This window comes from Triturus cristatus, chromosome 8 (genome assembly GCF_964204655.1).
Source record: "Triturus cristatus chromosome 8, aTriCri1.1, whole genome shotgun sequence".
NCBI lineage: Eukaryota > Metazoa > Chordata > Amphibia > Caudata > Salamandridae > Triturus > Triturus cristatus.
Window position 1 is genome coordinate 1,074,010,657 of NC_140591.1, and position 22,694 is coordinate 1,074,033,350.

At 47.0% G+C, this 22,694-nt stretch overlaps 1 long non-coding RNA gene across 1 annotated transcript in view; it reads left to right on the forward strand.

Moving 5' to 3' along the window:
• LOC146805400 (uncharacterized) overlaps nucleotides 1-22,694 on the forward strand; it is a 113,477-nt gene that overhangs the window by 42,121 nt on the left and 48,662 nt on the right. Inside the window, exon 2 of the long non-coding RNA XR_014967840.1 lies at nucleotides 3,793-3,877. This is a non-coding gene — a long non-coding RNA (uncharacterized LOC146805400). The remainder of the gene's footprint in view (nucleotides 1-3,792; nucleotides 3,878-22,694) is intronic.

Sequence of the window (22,694 nt, forward strand, 5' to 3'; positions counted from 1 at the left end):
CTCCGTTTCTCACATTTGTTGCGTCCGTAGATATTTATTTATTCACGGAACCCTTGAGTGAGTCAGGATCTCGGCTGACACGTTGCACCACATTTCATTTCTCGTGCATTTCCAATTACATGCACTTAAGCGCACATCTTCTACTCGCCATGGTTTGCGAGAGAAGTCCATGCGTGGCAGGAGGAACCTGTTATTCACACAGGGGGAGACTTACCACTAACGATTATTTTATACTAAGGGGTGGTTTACCATGAATGAGGAAGAAGAAAGGAGGGCAGCAGCCCAAGCAATGTTTTCCAGGAAACCGAGAATCAAGATCACCACTGAACCAACTACAATTCATATCTCCTCAATAGATGAACAAATAAAAACACTTGAAAGACTGAAAAGATCTGAGATCTCCAAGTGGTGGGAGGCGACTTCCCTACAGAACTATGTGGATCAAAACATGGTTCCAAGAGGCCTGCGAATATTTATAACTCCGACATATGAAACACCGAATCCGAACATGCTCACGGAATGGTCTGAAAACTCGGCCATTAGTTCAAAGAGAATCTTGGAAATTTTGATCAAGTACGCATGGATTGACAGAGATAACATTCTTAAACAGATACAAGAACTTACAGATGATCTACAGAAATATTCTGACACCGCAACTGTAGAGAGTTCTATCATTGCTATGAAAGAGCGCCTAATCAAGCACGAAGAAGAGATCAAAGCGCGCAAAGAACGCAAGCTGAACAGAGATTACAATGACTACGACAGTGGGAGGATTCTCACGTTTAGCAAGAAATTTGACCATTTGTATAACAACAAAGAAATGGATACCGTTCCTACAAGTGAGAAAACAGTCATCTCAATAGCATCTACCTCTACAGTCAGTGATACAGAGTCGGACGTATCAGTTGAAGCAGCGCCAATCACTGACATCAACAGCAGACCCGTGAATTTTTTAGAGGAGTATCGCCATCTGCGCCGGAGCAGACGGATGAAACAAGACACTCCGGCAACCAGAACACGTGGACAGAGGGGGAGAGGTCGCGGCAGAGGCCGAGGAAACGAAGAAACAGGAACAAGAGACTTCAGCAACGATGGCAGAAGAGGCAGAGCCAGGGGCAATATGGGAACAAGAACTCGCCCAAGAAAAGCATATTAATGGATCCCATCACGGTAAACAAGACAGTAGTCAATTTATCTCAGAGAAACATCAATGAGACTGAGAAAGCGACTTTATGCCTTGGCCTTTCATTTTGTCCATCTGCCCCTTTTAATTTTACCGACACCAGAATTGATCTTTTTAAGTTTGTGAGGAAATTAAAATTAAAAAAATGGCACAAACTCAAGAGATTAGGCGACTCCAGAAAAAACATCTCTGACACACCCTATCACCTTGATAACATCACATTAGGCGACATTGATATACTGACTGACATGATACATCTTGATCAGGATTGCAGTTCTGGAACTGATACCATAAGTAATGAAGAACAGTTCAGTACAACACAAGTGGTAGACAGATTAGGACTCACTACAGATAACCATGCTTCTTCAGACTTCAAACCGAGATCTACTTTCTTTCCCATATCTCCTTATGATCCCATTGACACTTTTCACGACTGCGTTACCAAGTCACTGGGTATTTTAAGACGCAGTAAGAAGAAAAATCACAGTAACAATTTATCATACACACAAAGGCAGTCACTCAAATCATTGACTGAAGACAGTAACATCATCATCCGCCCTGCGGATAAGGGTGGCAATATAGTCATTCTAGACAGGGATAGTTACATCACAGAAGCCATCAGACAACTCTCTGACACCAGATATTACGAACACATAAAGGTGGACAATTACAACACTAGCATTACACATCTGTGGGACAAACTCATTACTTGGAGGGAGAAGGGCTTACTCGAATGGGAAGAATACACCTACCTGAAGAATGATCATCCCATCCTTCCAGCCTTATACCTTTTACCCAAACTTCACAAGGACCCCATTAATCCTACTGGGCGTCCTATTGTTTCCTCCAGAGGCAGTGTATCAGAACACGTCTCTAAATACATCGATCATTTTCTCAGAGACTCTGTCAGTAATTTACCCAGCTACATCAGGGATACAAAAGATTTCCTCAAAAAGTTAGGTAACATCATGTGGGAAACCAACTCTTGCCTCATCACTCTAGATGTTCAGTCACTTTACACCATTATCGACCACCGACAGGGCATAGAGGCATGTGAACACTATCTTAAAACCAGACCCCTTCGCCTTAGAGATCATAGCATGATGATTATTGAAATGATCCATTATTGCCTCACCAACAATATTTTCCTGTTCAATGGTGAAATATACAGACAGGTGGTCGGGACTGCTATGGGTTCTTGCTTTGCCCCCAGTCTGGCCAATCTCTTTATGGGATTGTGGGAGGAGCAAGTATTTTCCAACCCTGATTACAAACAAGATCTTGACCACGTCACCACATGGATGCGCTACATTGATGACTTGTTCATCATATGGAATGGCAATGAAGAACAAGCCATCAGTTTCATTGACAAACTCAACATCAACAACAACAATATTGTCCTGACTTGTCACATTAGTAAGAACAGTGTGGAATATCTTGATGTCAGAGTGGACATTATTGATAATTCCATACAGACTACCCTGTTCAGAAAAACAACTGCAGGGAACAGTGTCCTGCATGCCCTCAGCAGTCACCCTGAGACACTCAAATGGAGTATTCCTTATGGTGAGCTGTTGAGGGCAAAGAGAAATTGTAGCACCTCAGTGGCTTACGAAAGGATAAGCAGAGAGATGATGTCACGTTTCAAACTCAGGGGCTACCCCAATTGGGTTCTCCGCAGAGCCAAAGAAAGAGCAGACGCCATACCCAGGGATCTTACCATCTCAGATAAACTGGTCGAAACAGTTGATGACAATAATGACACAACCAGGATGATCATGACTTTTATCTCAGATTCCAACAACATACACAAAATTGTAGCTAAAAATTGGGATATCCTTAAGTGCGACAACATCATTGGTGAGACCATCCCCAAAAGACCCAGCATTACCTACCGCAAAGGCAGGAGTATCAGAGACATGGTAGTGAGAAGTGCTGTCACCATATATCCCACCAGACAGCAACATGGGCTTGAGGGATTTTATCCTTGCGGACACTGTAAAGCCTGTAAGAACAGCAAGTACCGCAATAAAATCAACTACAATGGTATCACTAAAGAAATCAGGGAATTCTTGACATGTAGCACCACCTTTGTCGTTTATGTAATAGAGTGTCCTTGCAATCTGTGGTACATTGGCAGCACTACGCTCCTTGCAAAAAAACACGTCCTTGAGCATTATCGAGCCATAATTCACAAAGATGACAAATATCCTGTGGCTCGCCATTTCAAAGACAAACATTTCTCTAACCCTGAACTCCTTACTTTTTTCATCCTAGAACAGATTACAAAAAATCCCAGAGGAGGGAACAGGGTACTCAAACTGAGGCAGCGTGAATCTAAATATATAGTTGAGTTCCAAACCAAACATCCGGGGGGCCTTAACCAGGATGAGGAATTATCTGTGCACTTAAAGGAATAATTGTGTTCTCATTTGTGTTTTTCATCATTGACATGTATATGTGATCTTGTTTTTCTCTCCATTCCTCTCCTGTGAATGTCTCTTCAGACCTCAGGTTGAATTCCTTTTCCTCATTAGATTGTGTACTGTAACTTTTACAAGTATTTGTTCAAGCAATTTTAACATTTTGTTGTCTCTTTTCATTTTTAGGAAGAAAGGAAGGTGCCCTTTCACTGGCACTCACCTCACATGGGCCACCTACCTTTCCTTCCGTTTCTTCACACTTTTGAGCACGGTAACTGATGAACTCTGTTTCTTTGCTATTGCATATGGATAACCGTGGTACAGTTGAACTCCAACCCTTACTATTTTGCATTTGTCAAAGATTTCTGGCATGTACATACACGCTACATTGCCCATTGCATCTTTACAGACACTCACTTTGGGTCGCTGCGGACACTGCCACTTAGACCGCAGCATTGCATTTGCACACTCACGATATGACGATGCATTGGCATCTTCATCTTGCCCTATGCATTCATCTTTCTGAGTCAGTCCACTATTTCTCCCAGCAATGGTCCCTGAGTAGATTTACTACTAGTATGCCTGCAGCGATTTTGCTAGCACTTGATATCAACTCCCTGCTATCCACTGTTTTTAGGCATTATATTATGTATTTTTGTGACGCGCTGTGAAATAGTATTTTACGATTGTCTGAATCACTGTATCAGCATTTATTTACTTTCCATTACTATTTACCTATTACGAGGTCGACATTATCATTTGTGGCAAGCTCTTAATGCAATTTGGCTATGTGCTATTCAGCATCTAACGTTCCAAGATGTCTGCCAAAGTTTTCACTATGTTGTCCACTGGCTTTCATTGTGTCCTATGTTTATGTTCATGAATTAAACTTTATCAGTTACCTTGTTTACACGATCATCCACGTGAACAAGGCTTTCGAGCTGAAACGCGTTGTGGATTAAACACCCCTTTCCTGTATTATTCTCGTTTGTGGTTTTTCTCCTGAGAGCGCACGTGGATTGCTTTGCAGTTTTGGGATATATTATTATATATATATATATATATATATATATATATATATATATATATATATATATATATATATTACCTACTGGCGGTCGCCAGTAGGTAGTTATAGTTAGGACCTATTTTCCATAGGAAATCCGCAACATTCTATTCCCAATAACTTTGGCACCGGTTGACGAATCTTCGTGAAAGTTTCAAAACTTTTGGCCAGCTCCGTTCCGCTCCTATCCTGAAAGTTTGGAGGTGATTCGTCAAGCGGGGGCCGAGAAAAAAGGGGGGTCCCAAAACGGGTTTTCCCCATGCAATTTTCCATAGGAACCTTTAGTCGCAGCTACAGCCCGAACTGCTGAACGGAATTACACCAGATTTGGCAAAGAAGTAGCCCTTATTTCAGACTCATGCCTTTTTGTTAAATGGTGTAAATCTGTTCAGTAGTTTTTAAGATATTAAAGGAAAAAAATACATATATATATGGGCGGAGCCTAACCACACATCTGATCGTGAGATTTGATTGGCTGTCAGCACTTCATCCAAGAAGTGTTGGCAGCCATCTTGGGACCAATATACATGATAGCACCTCATTAAAAAGCATTGCAGTTAATAGAAGGTGTTAAGACTTTAGTTACATTATAAATCATTTGTTGATGGTACCATACTCCTTTTAGGAATTGTGTTGTGTTCAGGTGATTTTACCATGTGAAAAAGCCTTCTGCTGGGATATCATGAATCATGTTTTAGAGAAAACTATTTTCTCATGCTTTTCCCACAGAGATTTGGAAGGTGATCTATAAGCTAAACTGAGTGCATATTTTCTTTAAATTCACATTATCTTTCTCAGTCATGTGAGAATGAAGTCTGACATTCTCACTAAAACATGTACATCCAACAAGGGCAGATACTGTCAGTTGATTCCTTTGTGTTCTACTGCAGCTTCCCAGAATGTTCTAAAGAACAACTAGAGTGCTAACAGTCTTACTTATGATGAAAGTATGGCACACCTGAAGCCATCTTGATTGGAATAAAGTGGTAACACTTAAAACATTTAATTTGCAAAGGAACAAAATGAGAGGGTTCATTTTGCCACAGAAATTATGATTAGTGCTGCAGAAAGAAAAATTAGGGCACATTTTGACTTCTCAAATCCTCTTCTATTTCCTAAACAAATTCTGACATGCAGACTGAAACATGCACTTTGAATACCAGCAGCAGACTTCCCTGGTGAGCAGTAGCTTTACTACAGTGATCTAATGAGCAACTAGAGTGCTGCAATTCAGAATTTATGGCAAATGTGTGACACATCTGAATGCCTTCTTGATGGAACCAAAGTAAACAAGCATTGAAAATGCAATAGGTCTCGCCCTCGTTTAACCCCTTGCATGCCCGCCCCTTTCCCCGCCCAGTGCCGCGCCTTCCATTAGCGGGCGGAGTTCATGACGAGCTGGACTCGTCATGGGCACAGCGCCACCGCAGCCCATGACGAGTCCAGCTCGTCATGGGCACTGAAGGGGTTAAGTTATAGCAATTCTGTTTGTAATTAGGTGGCTTTTTAGCTTTGCTTGTATTAGTGTTTTTTAAACCTTCATGTTCATAACATGCATATGTATGCATATATGCATATGTATATGTATGCATGCATTTATATTTGTATTTATATAGATATGCAGATTATATATGTATGTATATATGTATACTCATACATATATAAATGCATATGCATATATACATATATATATGTGCATATGTGTGCGTATAGAGAGAGGTAGAGAGGTAGTGGTGTAGAGGTAGAGGTAGAGTGGCAGAGAGGTAGAGAGGTAGAGAGCAGTAAAGAGAGAGGTAGAGAGGTAGAGAGTAGAGAGTGAGTAATAGAGAGTAGAGAGTGAGTAGTAGAGAGTAGTAGAGAATAGTACAGAGTAGTAGAGAGAGTAGCAGAGAGTGAGTAGTAGAGAGGGGTAGAGTGAGTAGTAGAGAGTGAGTAGTAGAGAGTAGTAGAGAGTTAGTAGTAGAGAGTAGTAGAGAGTGAGTGGTAGAGAGTGAGTAGTAGAGAGAGATACTAGAGAGTAGTAGGGGAGTAGAGAGTGAGTAGTAGAGAGTGAGTAGTAGAGAGTGAGTAGCAGAGAGAGAGTAGTAGAGATTAGTAGAGAGTGAGTAGTAGAGAGTAGTAGAGAGTAGTAGAGAGTGAGTAGTAGAGAGTAGTAGAGAATGAGTAGTAGAGAGTAGTAGAGAGTGAGTGGTAGAGAGTGAGTAGTAGAGAGAGAGTAATAGAGAGTAGTAGAGTAGTAGAGAGTGAGTAGTAGAGAGTGAGTAGTAGAGAGTGAGTAGCAGAGAGAGAGTAGTAGAGATTAGTAGAGAGTGAGTAGTAGAGAGTAGTAGAGAGTAGTAGAGAGTGAGTAGTAGAGAGTAGTAAATATTTAGTAGTAGAGAGTGTGTAGTTGAGTGAGTAGTAGAGTGAGTAGTAGAGAGTAGTAGAGAGAGAGTAGTAGAGAGTGAGTGTCATGATCTCGTCCGCTTCCTCGCCCCCGACGGCCGGAAGCGAGGCCTTCCACGGGACGAGACTCCTCCCCTCTACTGGCTTCTCACGGAGTAGCGGTCTAGTGGCTGTGATCGACTCGGCCACTGTCATTGGCCGTCCCCCACTTCCGGCGGATTGTGTACTTAAAGCCGACGGACGCCCACGCCGGTGCTTCGGATTCTTTCCACGGAGCTTCGCCGGATACGCAGGAGCGTAGCGAAGGCTCTACCAGCAACCAGACCTTCCGTTTGGACCGCGCATGGGCGCCTACAGCTGCTGTTCACCGAGACTCGGGTAGAGTCTCCATCGCCTTTTCAGTTCCTTCTCGTAGCGCAGGAGCGCTATCTTCCTTGCTTCTCCACGGCTCGTGCGACGGCACGGAGTCGCCCTTACTTTGCCCCTCCTTCACGAGCACTGGCGCGCTTCCCCCTTGAGCACCCACGACTTGTGCGACGGCACGGAGTCACCCTTACTTTGCCCCTCCTTCACTAGCGCAGGAGCGCTGCCACGCCAGGTTACCCACGAGCTTCCCGCCTTGGACCGATTCCTGGTACCCATCAGCACTCAGCGCAGGAGCGTATGCTTCTACCACGCTGACACCCTCTCTTGCGAAGCGCTTGCCGACTTGTCACATCTTTCCTGCGCAGGAGCGCCACCTTCAGGTAACAATTGCAGTGAGCGATAACCAGGGGGTTAGTGTTTGCGTACCTGTGCCTCTGTTTTCCTGTCCTTGAAACCGCGCTTACCACTCTCCTCTCTGTCCTGATTAGGTGGGATTCGCGTCCGACCCAAGACCCCGGTTGTTCACGAGAGACGCCCCATCCCGACACACCACCCTCACCTGCTTCGTGGCAGCCTCCCCCAGCTCCCTCTCTGTCCTGGTTAGTGCACTTGGTCCTTCCAGGGGGAAAAGGGACCAGGAGGGGGTTGTCCTTGTCATCCCTGTGGGATCTCTCCACAACAGTAAGGTAAGAATTGTGGGGACCTGGCAGAATCCGAAGCCCACGAATATATATCCCACCCGGGTAACATGGACAACCCTGACATCACCTTGCAGGACATAGCTGCCATGTTGGTTAACATCCAAGCCGAGAATCGTAGTCTGCGACACGACATGACCACCCTCCAAGGGCAAGTAGGTACGGGGGACGTAGGACCCTGGGGTCCCTCTTCAGCACGTCCCCGGCAAGAAGGAATACTAAGACCTCCTATGTTCAACCCAGGGGGCCCCTCACCGTCAGTCTCAACTACTTCCGCACCCATTCAGGTCATAGCTCAACCCTCCGCCCAGCTAGCCGCACCAGAACGATTCTATGGGGAGAGCGCAAAATACAGTATATTCTTGAACCAATGCCACCTACACTTCATGGCCAGAGCATCGGCCTTTCCCGACGACGCCTCCAAGGTCGCGTTCATCCTATCGTATCTGGGAGGTGACGCCGCGCATTGGTCTATTCCATTGGTTGAGAATGACGAACCACTCTTATACAACTTTCAGGTGTTTATGGAAACCATGCGTCGCATGTTTGCCCGTCATACATTTGTGCAAGCGGCGGACAATGAATTACTCAATCTAAAGCAAGGCAACACCGACCTACTCCACTACATCACCACCTTTAACCGTTTAGTAGTGGAAGCCCATTGGCCAGAAAATAAACAAGTATCAGTGTTCTATAGGGGCCTACGTGAAGACCTAAAAGACCACATTTCACAAATGACCGACCCACCAGAAGAGATAGGCCCATTCATAGACATGGTAGTAAAACAGAATTATCGCCTACAAGAGCGGAAGACAGAAAAAACCAAAGGAGGAGAGGTCAGAGTCCCTGTGTTTAGAGACCCACCAAAAACCCGGGATACTCCTGAGCCTATGCAAATCGGGGGTATCCGTGCCCCCTTGACAAAGGACGAAAAGGAAAAAAGACGGAAACAGAATCTATGCCTCTACTGTGGCAAAAGCGGCCATTTCGTGCGGGAGTGTCCTGCAAAACCCCGCCAACCCCGAGAGAGGACCTCGGCAGTTCTCCCGATCACCCGAGGAGACGGGTTGGGAAACGGGACATCCCAGTAGTGAACGGGGTCGGTCTACTGGGACTGTTGGCTGAAGAAAAACAGACCCCAAACCTTTGTGCCAACCACCATCACATGGGCCTACCGGTTGTCTTACACTCATCAATAGGCCCATCATGGCACGTTGTAGCCTTGATTGACTCAGGAGCAACCGGAAACTTCATTGATGCCCAGTACATGGTGGGCCTGGGCATGCAAAAACGAACCAAAAGCAGGCCCGAAACGGTGAAGGCTGTGGACGGCACGGATTTGACCTCAGGGCTAATCCGCTACCAAACCGAAGATCTGGTAATGGTGCTAGAAAACCAGCACACTGAGAACATCGCCTTTGACATCATTGATGCTCCTCAATTTCGGCTCATATTGGGCCTTCCATGGCTGATTCAGCACAATCCCCTGATTCATTGGGCGACTGGCAAAACGGTGTTGGACTCGGTCCATTGTCTTCGCTATTGCTACCCCCCGGAAAAGAAAGCCATACCGAGGGAGATCCAGGCCTGCGCTCTACCACGGGAAGGAATGGGACTGATAACACACCAGAACGTCCCCAAGGAATACCACGACCTGGCACCCGTGTTTGACGAACAAGGGGCTAACACCCTACCTCCACATCGTCACTTTGACTGCCGCATCGATTTAATACCGGGATCTACGCTCCCTTGCAGCCGTGTTTACTCCCTCACGGAGAAGGAAAACGAACATCTTCGCGCCTATCTTGATCAGTACCTGCAGAACGGGTTCATACGCCACTCCAAGTCTCCTGTCTCTTCCCCTCTCTTCTTCGTGGCGAAGAAAGAAGGTGATCTGCGCACATGCATAGACTTTCGGGCGATGAACGCCATAACCATTAAGAACAGGTACCCCTTACCGTTAATACCCGACCTACTGGATCAAGTAAAGGATGCGGCCATCTATACTAAGCTGGATCTACGTGGGGCATACCATCTTGTCCGAGTCCGCGAAGGGGATGAGTGGAAAACCGCCTTCCGAACACGATATGGATTGTTCGAGTACCAGGTCATGCCCTTCGGACTCTGCAACGCCCCAGCCGCCTTTCAATTTTTCATTGATGAGGTGCTAAGGGAATTCATCGACAAATGCTGCATCGTGTATATCGATGATATACTGATTTACTCCGCAGACATGAAGGAGCACCGTCAACACGTGCGGGCGATACTCCAGCAACTACAGCAACATGGACTATACGTGAAACTAGAAAAGAGCGTATTCCACACCACAACCGTGGAATTCCTGGGACACATCCTCACACCAGAAGGCGTACAAATGGACTCCAGGAAAGTCGACGCCATCCTACAGTGGCCATCCCCAAGCTCCGTGAAACAAGTCCAAAGGTTCCTTGGATTCGCGAATTACTATCGCCGTTTTATTTCAGGCTTTTCCCGGATTGTTACCCCCATTACCTGTTTATTGCGAAAAGGGACACGTTTCCAATGGAACACCGGAGCGGAAAGAGCCTTTCAGGACCTAAAAAACAGGTTCACCTCAGCTCCGATACTAAAGCATCCTGATCCCAATCGCCCCTTTATTGTGGAGGCCGATGCCTCACGGAACGCCGTAGGGGGTGTCTTATCACAAAAAGACAGTAACACCAATCTACTCCACCCCATAGCCTACTATTCCAGAAAGCTTCAACCAGCTGAATGCAACTATTCCATAGGAGATAAAGAGCTCTTGGCCATAAAAACGGCGTTTGAGGAATGGCGACACTACTTAAAAGACGCTAAACACCCGGTCACAATATTCACCGACCATAGAAACCTACGGTTCCTTCGATCAGCCAGAGCCCTAACAGCGAGACAGCTACGATGGACGTTGTTCTTCAACGAGTACGATTTCCAGATCACCTACCGTCCCGGGAGGGAGAATGCCAAGGCTGACGCCTTGTCCAGACTGGAGGAAACCGAAGACCAGGCGCCCACCTCAGACCCAGTACCTGTCATTCCCAGCCGATGTTTCCAGGGGACGGTGACCTCGTCCTCCTTCTTATCCCAGCTGCACCATGATTTACAACAAAGAAGTCCTACTGATTGGATCGGAAACATCCAAGACCTTACAGAGCGAGATGGATTCCTGCTGAAAGAGGGACGGTATTATTTACCTCTACCCAACCACCAACAACAAGCTCTGGTGCATTGTCACGATCACCCCCTCTCCGGTCATCCTGGATACCAGAAGACCAAAGAACTGCTACAACGACACTTCTGGTGGCCTTCCCTGAACCAGGACACACAGGCCTACATAGATCGTTGCACCGTTTGCACACAAGGAAAAACGACTTCCCAACCCATAGTAGGACTATTGCGTCCCATTCCTGTTCCCCCATGCCCATGGCACACGGTCTCGATGGACTTCGTAGTGGAACTTCCTAAAACCACTAAGGGATACACGACTATACTGACCATCGTAGACCATTTAACTAAGATGGCACATTTCGTACCACTGCAACGCCTTCCTTCAGCCGCGGAACTGGCAAATATATTTATGCAGAACGTGATACGGCTTCATGGAATCCCGTCTGTACTGATAACAGACCGTGGAACTCAGTTCGTGTCCAGGTTCTGGACGGAAGTCTGCTCTCTTCTGCACATGGAAGCCCGTTTGTCATCCTCCTATCATCCCCAAACGGATGGACAGGCGGAACGCACAAATCGTACCATGGAACAATACCTCCGTTGCTTGCTGCTTTCCTTGGACTCAGAATGGTCCAATGTATTGTGGATGGTGGAATACGCGTATAACAATAACAAACACACCGCCATCGGGGTGTCCCCGTTCTTTTGTCTCCAAGGATATCATCCCAGAACATCCCCCTGGGAGGAGACGCGGACCTGTGGGGTACCTACCATACAGGAGCATCATGCCTTCCTCCGTACCATATGGCAGCAAGCCCGATTTGAACTAGCCAAAGCCAAGGAAACGTACAAACAACATGCAGATAAACACAGACAACAAGAACCCACCTACGCTGTGGGGGACAGGGTATGGGTGTCCATCAAGAACCTTAACACACAAGGGCCCAAGAAACTGTTGCCCCGTTATATAGGTCCCTATCCCATAACCCGGGTTATCAACCCTGTGGCCATGAGGCTGTCACTGCCTTCTCACATGAAGGCGCATCCCGTCTTTCATGTCTCACTTTTACGTCCTGTCCATCCTGACTGCTTGATAGCGGAGCCCCCTCCTCCAGTTCCTGTGGAAGACCACGTGGAATACGAGGTACGGGCCATCCTTGACTCCCGTAGAACTAGAGGGAAACTCTATTACCTGGTGGATTGGAAGGGGTATGGCCCTGAAGAACGCTCCTGGGAACCCCTTTCACATGTCCGTAACGCCCCTACCCTAGTTCGCGCCTTCCACGCTAGGCAACCCCTGAAACCCCGTCCTGCTATCCCTCTTTGACAGCCGGGTAGGACTGTTTTAGGGGTGGGTGCTGTCATGATCTCGTCCGCTTCCTCGCCCCCGACGGCCGGAAGCGAGGCCTTCCACGGGACGAGACTCCTCCCCTCTACTGGCTTCTCACGGAGTAGCGGTCTAGTGGCTGTGATCGACTCGGCCACTGTCATTGGCCGTCCCCCACTTCCGGCGGATTGTGTACTTAAAGCCGACGGACGCCCACGCCGGTGCTTCGGATTCTTTCCACGGAGCTTCGCCGGATACGCAGGAGCGTAGCGAAGGCTCTACCAGCAACCAGACCTTCCGTTTGGACCGCGCATGGGCGCCTACAGCTGCTGTTCACCGAGACTCGGGTAGAGTCTCCATCGCCTTTTCAGTTCCTTCTCGTAGCGCAGGAGCGCTATCTTCCTTGCTTCTCCACGGCTCGTGCGACGGCACGGAGTCGCCCTTACTTTGCCCCTCCTTCACGAGCGCTGGCGCGCTTCCCCCTTGAGAACCCACGACTTGTGCGACGGCACGGAGTCACCCTTACTTTGCCCCTCCTTCACTAGCGCAGGAGCGCTGCCACGCCAGGTTACCCACGAGCTTCCCGCCTTGGACCGATTCCTGGTACCCATCAGCCCTCAGCGCAGGAGCGTATGCTTCTACCACGCTGACACCCTCTCTTGCGAAGCGCTTGCCGACTTGTCACATCTTTCCTGCGCAGGAGCGCCACCTTCAGGTAACAATTGCAGTGAGCGATAACCAGGGGGTTAGTGTTTGCGTACCTGTGCCTCTGTTTTCCTGTCCTTGAAACCGCGCTTACCACTCTCCTCTCTGTCCTGATTAGGTGGGATTCGCGTCCGACCCAAGACCCCGGTTGTTCACGAGAGACGCCCCATCCCGACACACCACCCTCACCTGCTTCGTGGCAGCCTCCCCCAGCTCCCTCTCTGTCCTGGTTAGTGCACTTGGTCCTTCCAGGGGGAAAAGGGTCCAGGAGGGGGTTGTCCTTGTCATCCCTGTGGGATCTCTCCACAACAGTAAGGTAAGAATTGTGGGGACCTGGCAGTGAGTAGTAGAGAGTAGTAGAGAGTGAGTGGTAGAGAGTGAGTAGTAGAGAGAGAGTAATAGAGAGAAGTAGAGTAGTAGAGAGTGAGTAGTAGAGAGTAGTAGAGTAGTTGAGATTGAGTAGTAGAGAGTAGTAGAGAGTGAGTAGTAGAGTGAGTAGTAGAGAGTAGTAGAGAGCGAGTAGTAGAGAGCAAGTAGTAGAGAGTGTGTAGTAGAGAGTGAGTAGTAGAGAGTAGTAGAGAGTGAGTAGTAGAGAGAGTAGTAGAGAGTGAGAAGTAGAGAGAGTAGTAGAGAGTAGTAGAGTAGTAGAGAGTGAGCAGTAGAGTGAGTAGTAGAGAGTAGTTAAGAGCAAGTAGTAGAGAGTGAGTAGTGGAGAGTGAGTAGTAGAGAGTAGTAGCGAGCGAGTAGTAGAGAGTGAGTAGTAGAGAGTGAGTAGTAGAGAGTAGTAGAGAGTGAGTAGTAGAGAGAGAGTAGTAGAGAGTGAGTAGTAGAGAGTAGTAGAGTGAGTAGTAGAGAGTGAGTAGTAGAGTAGTAGAGCGTGAGTGGTAGAGAGTAGTAGAGAGTGAGTAGTAAAGAGAGTAGTAGAGTAGTAGAGAGTGAGTAGTAGAGAGTGAGAAGTAGAGAGTGAGTAGTAGAAAGAGTAGTAGAGAGTAGTAGAGTAGTAGAGAGTGAGTAGTAGGTAGTGAATAGTAGAGAGTGAGTAGTAGAGAGAGAGTAGTAGAGAGTGAGTAGTAGAGAGTAGTAGAGTGAGTAGTAGAGAGAGAGTAGTAGAGTAGTAGAGAGTGAGTGGTAGAGAGTAGTAGAGAGTAGTAGAGTGAGTAGTAGGGAGTGAGTAGTAGAGAGTGAGTAGTAGAGAGTAGTAGCGAGTGAGTGGTAGAGAGAGTAATAGAGAGTGAATAGTAGAGAGTAGTAGAGAGTGAGTAGTAGAGAGTAGTAGAGTAGTAGAGAGTGAGTAGAAGAGAGAGAGTAGTAGAGAGTGAGTAGTAGAGAGTAGTCAGTCAGTGCCAGTCAGTGTCAGTCAGTCAGTGTCAGTCAGTGTCAGTCAGTCATTGTCAGTGTCAGTCAGTCAGTGTCAGTCAATCAGTGTCAGTCAGTGTCAGTCAGTGTCAGTCAGTCAGTGTCAGTCAGTCAGTCAGTGTCAGTCAATCAGTGTCAGTCAGTGTCAGTGTCAGTCAGTGTCAGTCAGTGTCAGTCAGTCAGGATTAGTCAGTCAGTGTCAGCTAGAGGAGCTCTGCTGACCTGGTTCTCTGGCTCTAAAGCAGCTCTTCTGACCTGGTTCTCTGGCTCTAAAGCAGCTCTGTTGACCTGGTTCTCTCCCTCTAAAGCAGCTCTGCTGACCTGGTTTCTCTGGCTCTAGAGCAGGTCTGCTGACCTGGTCCTCTGGATCTAGAGCAGCTCTGCTGACCTAGGGGGCATATGTATCAAACGATTTTGTATTCGCAAACGCTGCGATTCGCAAAAAAACAGCATTTGCAAATACAAAATCGCACACATGCTCATTTCAGGGGTGCATCAGGGTGTCCTTATGACACCCTTGCACCCTTGAAATTATTCTTAATTTGCGATTCTCTAATTGCGAATCGCAAATTGAGAATGACTTCCCATTCATTCCTATGGGCCTCCTGGCCCATAGGAATGAATTGGAAGGTATTCCTTAATTGCGATTTCGCAATTTGCTAATCGCAATTAAGGAAAAACAAGAAATCGCAAATTATTTGCGAATTTTTAAATACATCCCGTTTTGCGATTCTCAAATAGCGATTCTCCAAAAATCTCTATTTGAGAATCGCAATAACGGATTTTGATACATATGCCCCCTAGTTCTTAGGCTACAGAGCAGCTCTGCTGATCTGGTTCTCTGGCTCTACAACAGCTCTGCTGACCTAGTTCTCTGGCTCTAAAGCAGCTCTGCTGACCCGGTTCTATGGCTCTAAAGCAGTTCTGCTGACATGGTTCTCTGGCTCTAGAGCAGCTCTGCTGACCTGGTTCTCTCCCTGTAGAGCAGCTCTGCTGACCTGGTTATCTCCCTCTAAAGCAGCTCTACTGACCTGGTTTCTCTGGCTTTACTGCAGCTCTGCTGACCTGGTTCTCTGGCTCTAGAGCAGCTCTGCTGAACTGGTTCTTAGGCTCTAGAGCAGCTCTGCTGACCTGGTTCTATGGCTCTAAAGCAGCGCTGCTGACGTGGTTCTCTGGCTCTAGAGCAGCTCTGCTGACCTGGTTCTTTGGCTCTAAAGCAGCTCTGCTGACCTGGTTCTCTGGCTCTAAAGCAGCTCTGCTGGCCTGGTTCTCTGGCTCTAAAGCAGCTCTGCTGACCTGGTTCTCTCCCTCTAAAGCAGCTCTGCTGACCTGGTTTCTCTGGCTCTACAGCAGCTCTGCTGACTTGGTTCTCTGGCTCTACAGCAGCTCTGCTGACCTGGTTCTCTCCCTCTAAAGAGCTCTGCTGACCTGGTTCTCTCGCTCTAAAGCAGCTCTACTGACCTGGTTTCTCTGGCTCTACAGCAGCTCTGCTGACCTGGTTCTCTCCCTCTTAATCAGCTCTGTTGACCTGGATTTAGAAAGCGTTTTGCCAGCATTGCACAGTATTCTACTCGCTCCCTTAGAAGCGCTGCTTACTTTAGCTGATACTAGGAATTACCATCGTTTAATATAGCATTTTAATCGCCGATTTTTAACACTTTTAAAACTTGTCTAAATTGTTATTTCCACACTGTTAGCACTCAGCATACCTCCCCAGCCCCTTGCATTTATTTTACACCGCTTGTAGAAGGTCTCAGCTGACCTTAGGGCTGAAACTCGATCTATAGGGATAACATCCCCTACGGCGGCCATCTTAGGTGGGAGGCGACAGCAGTGAGAGCGCTCTAGCTCTCCACTACTTAAGGAGCCCCAAGGAAGCAGGCTTGTGATTTAGAAAGCGTTTTGCCAGCATTGCACAGTATTCTACTCGCTCCCTTAGAAGCGCTGCTTACTTTAGCTGATACTAGGAATTACCATCGTTTAATATAGCATTTTAATCGCCGATTTTTAACACTTTTAAAACTTGTCTAAATTGTTATTTCCACACTGTTAGCACTCAGCATACCTCCCCAGCCCCTTGCATTTATTTTACACCGCTTGTAGAAGGTCTCAGCTGACCTTAGGGCTGAAACTCGATCTATAGGGATAACATCCCCTACGGCGGCCATCTTAGGTGGGAGGCGACAGCAGTGAGAGCGCTCTAGCTCTCCACTACTTAAGGAGCCCCAAGGAAGCAGGCTTGTGATTTAGAAAGCGTTTTGCCAGCATTGCACAGTATTCTACTCGCTCCCTTAGAAGCGCTGCTTACTTTAGCTGATACTAGGAATTACCATCGTTTAATATAGCATTTTAATCGCCGATTTTTAACACTTTTAAAACTTGTCTAAATTGTTATTTCCACACTGTTAGCACTCAGCATACCTCCCCAGCCCCTTGCATTTATTTTACACCGCTTGTAGAAGGTCTCAGCTGACCTTAGGGCTGAAACTCGATCTATAGGGATAACATCCCCTACGGCGGCCATCTTAGGTGGGAGGCGACAGCAGTGAGAGCGCTCTAGCTCTCCACTACTTAAGGAGCCCCCAAGGAAGCAGGCTTGTGATTTAGAAAGCGTTTTGCCAGCATTGCACAGTATTCTACTCGCTCCCTTAGAAGCGCTGCTTACTTTAGCTGATACTAGGAATTACCATCGTTTAATATAGCATTTTAATCGCCGATTTTTAACACTTTTAAAACTTGTCTAAATTGTTATTTCCACACTGTTAGCACTCAGCATACCTCCCCAGCCCCTTGCATTTATTTTACACCGCTTGTAGAAGGTCTCAGCTGACCTTAGGGCTGAAACTCGATCTATAGGGATAACATCCCCTACGGCGGCCATCTTAGGTGGGAGGCGACAGCAGTGAGAGCGCTCTAGCTCTCCACTACTTAAGGAGCCCCCAAGGAAGCAGGCTTGTGATTTAGAAAGCGTTTTGCCAGCATTGCACAGTATTCTACTCGCTCCCTTAGAAGCGCTGCTTACTTTAGCTGATACTAGGAATTACCATCGTTTAATATAGCATTTTAATCGCCGATTTTTAACACTTTTAAAACTTGTCTAAATTGTTATTTCCACACTGTTAGCACTCAGCATACCTCCCCAGCCCCTTGCATTTATTTTACACCGCTTGTAGAAGGTCTCAGCTGACCTTAGGGCTGAAACTCGATCTATAGGGATAACATCCCCTACGGCGGCCATCTTAGGTGGGAGGCGACAGCAGTGAGAGCGCTCTAGCTCTCCACTACTTAAGAATACGGTCGCTCTCCGCGCTAGCGGACGCGCTTTGCGGAAGCGCCTCGTTCAGCGCGGAGTCACGCCTGAGTCAGCCCGTCTGCGCCCGTCCGCGCTGAGGACGGGCTGCAGGACGGGCTGTCCCTCATTATTATGCCCTTCGACAATCAGACTCAGGGTGGTCGTAAGTACATCTACTCTTCCACGACATTACTGTCTTTTCGACCTTGTACCCCCATATCTTGTTCCTTGTGCATTCTGCCTTGCCATTATTTCACTTGTGCTGGTTGTGGCTTCACTACTGGTAAAATGCAGCTCTCCAAGACACAGCAGAGCGTTAAGCACTATAGGGGAAAAAGAAAGCCCACCAAGGGCCCTATCACCTCCCCGTCCCCTCTCCATTTCTGGAGCCTAAATTGTAGATCGCTCCCTAGGAACAAACTAAACATCTTCGATTTTATCACTGAGGAATCACCTGACGCTCTGTTCCTGACCGAGACTTGGATTCAGGCCAGCTCGGGTCCGGACATTGCCGCAGCCGTCCCTCCTAACTATGTTGTGCTGCATCAGGACAGACCCTTAGGTAAAGGTGGTGGAATTGCAATCATTTATAAATCTATCTATCAATGTAAACTGGAACCTCTACATCTCCCAGGTAGTGAGGCTGCACTGTTCAAATTTACGATTAATCCTCGAATGACGCTCTCCGGTCTGCTAATTTATCGGCCGCCCGGAAATGCCGCACCTTGGATTCCCTCACTTATTGATTGCTTATCAGCAACACTACTAAAATCTAATAATTTCACCATTCTTGGTGATTTAAACATTCACTTCGATGATGTCAACAACCCCCTCAATAAAGTCCTTCTTTCTGACCTTGAGGTTTTTAACCTCAAACTCTGTAACTCTGGAGCCACTCATAATGCTGGCCATCTTTTGGATCCAATCCTCTCTACTCTCTCATTTGACTGTACCCACTCTGCCCGCCCGCTTGTCTGGTCTGATCACTATGCGGTTCACTTTGTACTACCACCTGCTTTATACTCTGCCAGGGTCCATGCGGATGAAATTAAATCATCGTATCGCTGGGACAAGCTCAATATAGCCGATTTTAACCTGCGTCTAACTGAGTCTATTCCATCCTCCATCAATACTGACCAGAATCTGAATGTTTCCATCTCTGATTGGCTGACAGATGCAGTATCGACTCTTGTCCCTCAATCCAGGAGCAAACATAGATCCTTGCGCCCACCAGCACCCTGGTATTCAGAGGAGCTGAAAATCCAACGCTCCAAATGCAAAGCCCTGGAGAGGAAATGGAGGGCGTCCTATTCAGCTTCCTCTAAAGTGATCTACAAAGAAGAATTAAAACTTTATCATGCAAACTGCAAACGTGCTAAGGCCTCCTACACTGTTTCCACAATCACTTCAGTGCAAAACTGTCCCCGAACTCTTTTTGCCACAGTTAAAAAACTCACAGGAGCTGATACTATCCCCGCACTGCCGGCTTTAGATGCCACACAATGTAATGCCATTGCAGACTTTTTTGTATCTAAGGTTGAGGGCATCCATCAATCTCTTGCTTCCCTTCCCTCTCCAACTGATTCCTCTCTACACGGTCCGTATTGTAATACCTCCACCTCCCCCACTGAGTTTATTTACAACTGGACACCATTTGACGACTCTTCTTTCCTATCCTGCTTAAAAAGCATCAGGTCTGGATCTCCGCGGGACCCAGTCCCCATGAAGATACTCAAACAACTTGACCTTGAACCACGAAGATTCCTAATGAGGCTATTAAACGTCTCGCTCATTGAATCTCGAGTGGAACAGGACTGGAAACATGCCATGGTCGTCCCCCTGCTTAAAAAATCTGGTGCTGACATCACAAATCTTGCCAACTTCAGGCCTATATCCCTGCTGCCAGTCTGTTCTAAAATCCTAGAACGCCATGTTAACACCCAGCTTAATGAGTTTGTTGAAAACATGGGATATCTCCATCCGTCCCAATCAGGCTTTCGCGCTAATTACTCCACCGAATCCGCACTCCTAGGGGTAACTGAGCGACTCCGACACGGTATCGATGGCGGTGAGACCTTTGCGCTGATTCTTCTTGACTTAAGCGCTGCTTTCGATACCGTATCCCACTCCATCCTATTGGAGTCTCTCGGTTCCCTCAGTGTTGCTGGATCTGCGCTCGCCTGGGTGTCCTCATTTCTTAATGAGCGCACCTTTCAGGTTTTCTCAAACAAAGCTGAATCTGCGATTCATTCCTCTGCCTACGGCGTCCCCCAAGGGTCTATATTGAGCCCTCTGTTGTTTAATATTTACATCAGACCACTTGCTTCCATCGTAGAGGACGCCGGTCTGTCTATATACTCATACGCAGACGACACGCAGATTGTGTTCTCTTTGTCTAGCAGCAGGGCTCAGGACACCTCTGCCCTCAAAATCGGCCTCTCTCGCGTTGCAGCTTGGATGCAAATGCATCTGTTAAAGCTCAACGGAGACAAGACCGAGGTGATCATACTTGGCAAACAAAAAGATCTCTGGGGTCCACGACATTGGCCCAGTGACATGGGTCCTCTGCCTACCCCCGTGCCTGTTGCTCGCAACCTCGGTGTCCTAATCGGCGACAAACTCTCGATGAGGCAGCAGGCAACTAAGGTCGCTGCGATCTGCTTTAACACCCTTCGCTGGTTGCAAAAGATCATATGGATGCTGCCTGAGTCCACTCGTAGAACTGTCGTACAGGCCCTTGTGATGTCCCATATCGACTATGGCAATGTGCTTTATCTAGGAGCAGATAAAGCTACAATCAATAAACTCCAGGTTGTACAGAACTCAGCCGCCCGCCTGCTGCGTAATGTCCCAAGGAGAATGTCCGCAATGCAGGCTCTACGTGACCTCCATTGGTTAAAAATCTCGGATCGAGTGGCCTTCAAAACTTTGTGCATCCTCTTCAAAATTCGCCAAGGCTCCGCTCCGGCCTACTTGCACAATCTTGCGCAGCCATATCAGCCTGGCCGCCTTTTGAGGTCATCCAACAGTGGCAATCTTGTGATTCCCAGAATCCGACTGACAAAAATGGGAGGCCGTTCATTCGCATATCTGGGCCCCAAGATGTGGAATGCTCTCCCATTGGCGCTTAAAACAGAAACCAGTCTTCTGGCTTTCCGCAAAAAACTGAAGACCCTCCTGTTCTAGTCCCAGATTCCTCCGGTCTAGTGTCTCCCTCTTGCAATTACTTGTTTTCCGATTTCTCCTCCAGTCTATCCCTGGCGCCGGGAAACCCACTGCGGGTAGCTGCGCGCAATATAAGTTCAATAAAATAAAAAAAAAAATAAATAAATAAATTCTCTGCCTCTAGAGCAGCTCTGCTGACCTGGTTCTATGGCTCTAAAGCACCTCTTCTGACCAGGTTCTCTGGCTCTAGAGCAGCTCTGCTGACCTGGTTCTCTCCCTCTAAAGCAGCTTCACTGACCTGGTTCTCTGCCTCTAGAGCAGCTCTGCTGACCTGGTTCTCTGGCTCTAAAGCAGCTCTGCTGACCTGGTTCTATGGCACTAGAGCAGCTCTGCTGACCTGGTTCTCTGGCTCTAAAGCAGCTCTGCTGACCTGGTTCTCTCCCTCTAAAGAGCTCTGCTGACCTGGTTCTCTGGATCTAAAGCAGTTCTGCTGACCTCGTTCTCTGCCTCTAGAGCAGGTCTGCTGACCTGGTTCTATGGCTCTAAAGCAGCTCTGCTAACCTGGTTCTCTGGCACTAGAGCAGCTCTGCTGACCTGGTTCTCTGGCTCTAAAGCAGTTCTGCTGACCTGGTTCTCTCCCTCTAAAGCAGCTCTGCTGACCTGGTTTCTCTGGCTCTGGAGCAGCTCTGCTGACCTGGTTCTGGGCCTCTAGAGCAGCTCTGCTGACCTGGGTCTCTGGCTCTAGAGCAGCTCTGCTGAGCTGGGTCTCTGGTTCTAGAGCAGCTCTGCTGACCTGGTTCTCTGCCTCTACAACGGCTCTGCTGACCTGGTTTCTCTGGCTCTACAGCAGTTCTGCTGACCTGGTTCTATGCGCTCACGATGCACGTACCCAACTTCGCGAAAATATATTTAAAAATAATATAAGTTTATTATAAGTACAAATATATTATTTTTATGAATATCTTAGATAATCTCTTGCCCTAATATGTATATTAAAGACACATACATATCATTTTGGAACATACATTTTTTTTGCGGGAGTCGCGCACCCAGCACGCGTCAGCACGTATATGACGTCACGCGGGACCCACCACCGCGCAAGCATCTCGTACTGTAATGCGCATGTGTCGTGAGGACTGGTCGCATACCAATCGCGCACATCATGTAATATTAAATGTATATGATGTAACTGAAAAACACGCAGCCGTCGCAGACCGTATGCGGATCCTTCATGACTTTTCTAAAATGGCGGCTAGAGTCCGCGCACCCACCGTGATGTGTACGCTTTGAGTGCGTGACTCCGAAAAAAAATGGATTTTTTTAAATGAAAATAATATCAATATATTAAAATAAAAAATTAAAACAAAAAAATGTATCAATATTTCAGTTTGAATTTAAAAAAAAAAGTTTTTGTGCAATTTTCAGAAAAATATATAATGTTTTTTAATGAATAAAATATTTATAAATAAATAGTTTAAAAAACTGTAGAAAATCAGTACAAAAAAATAGGTATAACTACTATCACACTTAAAATTAGCATTTAAA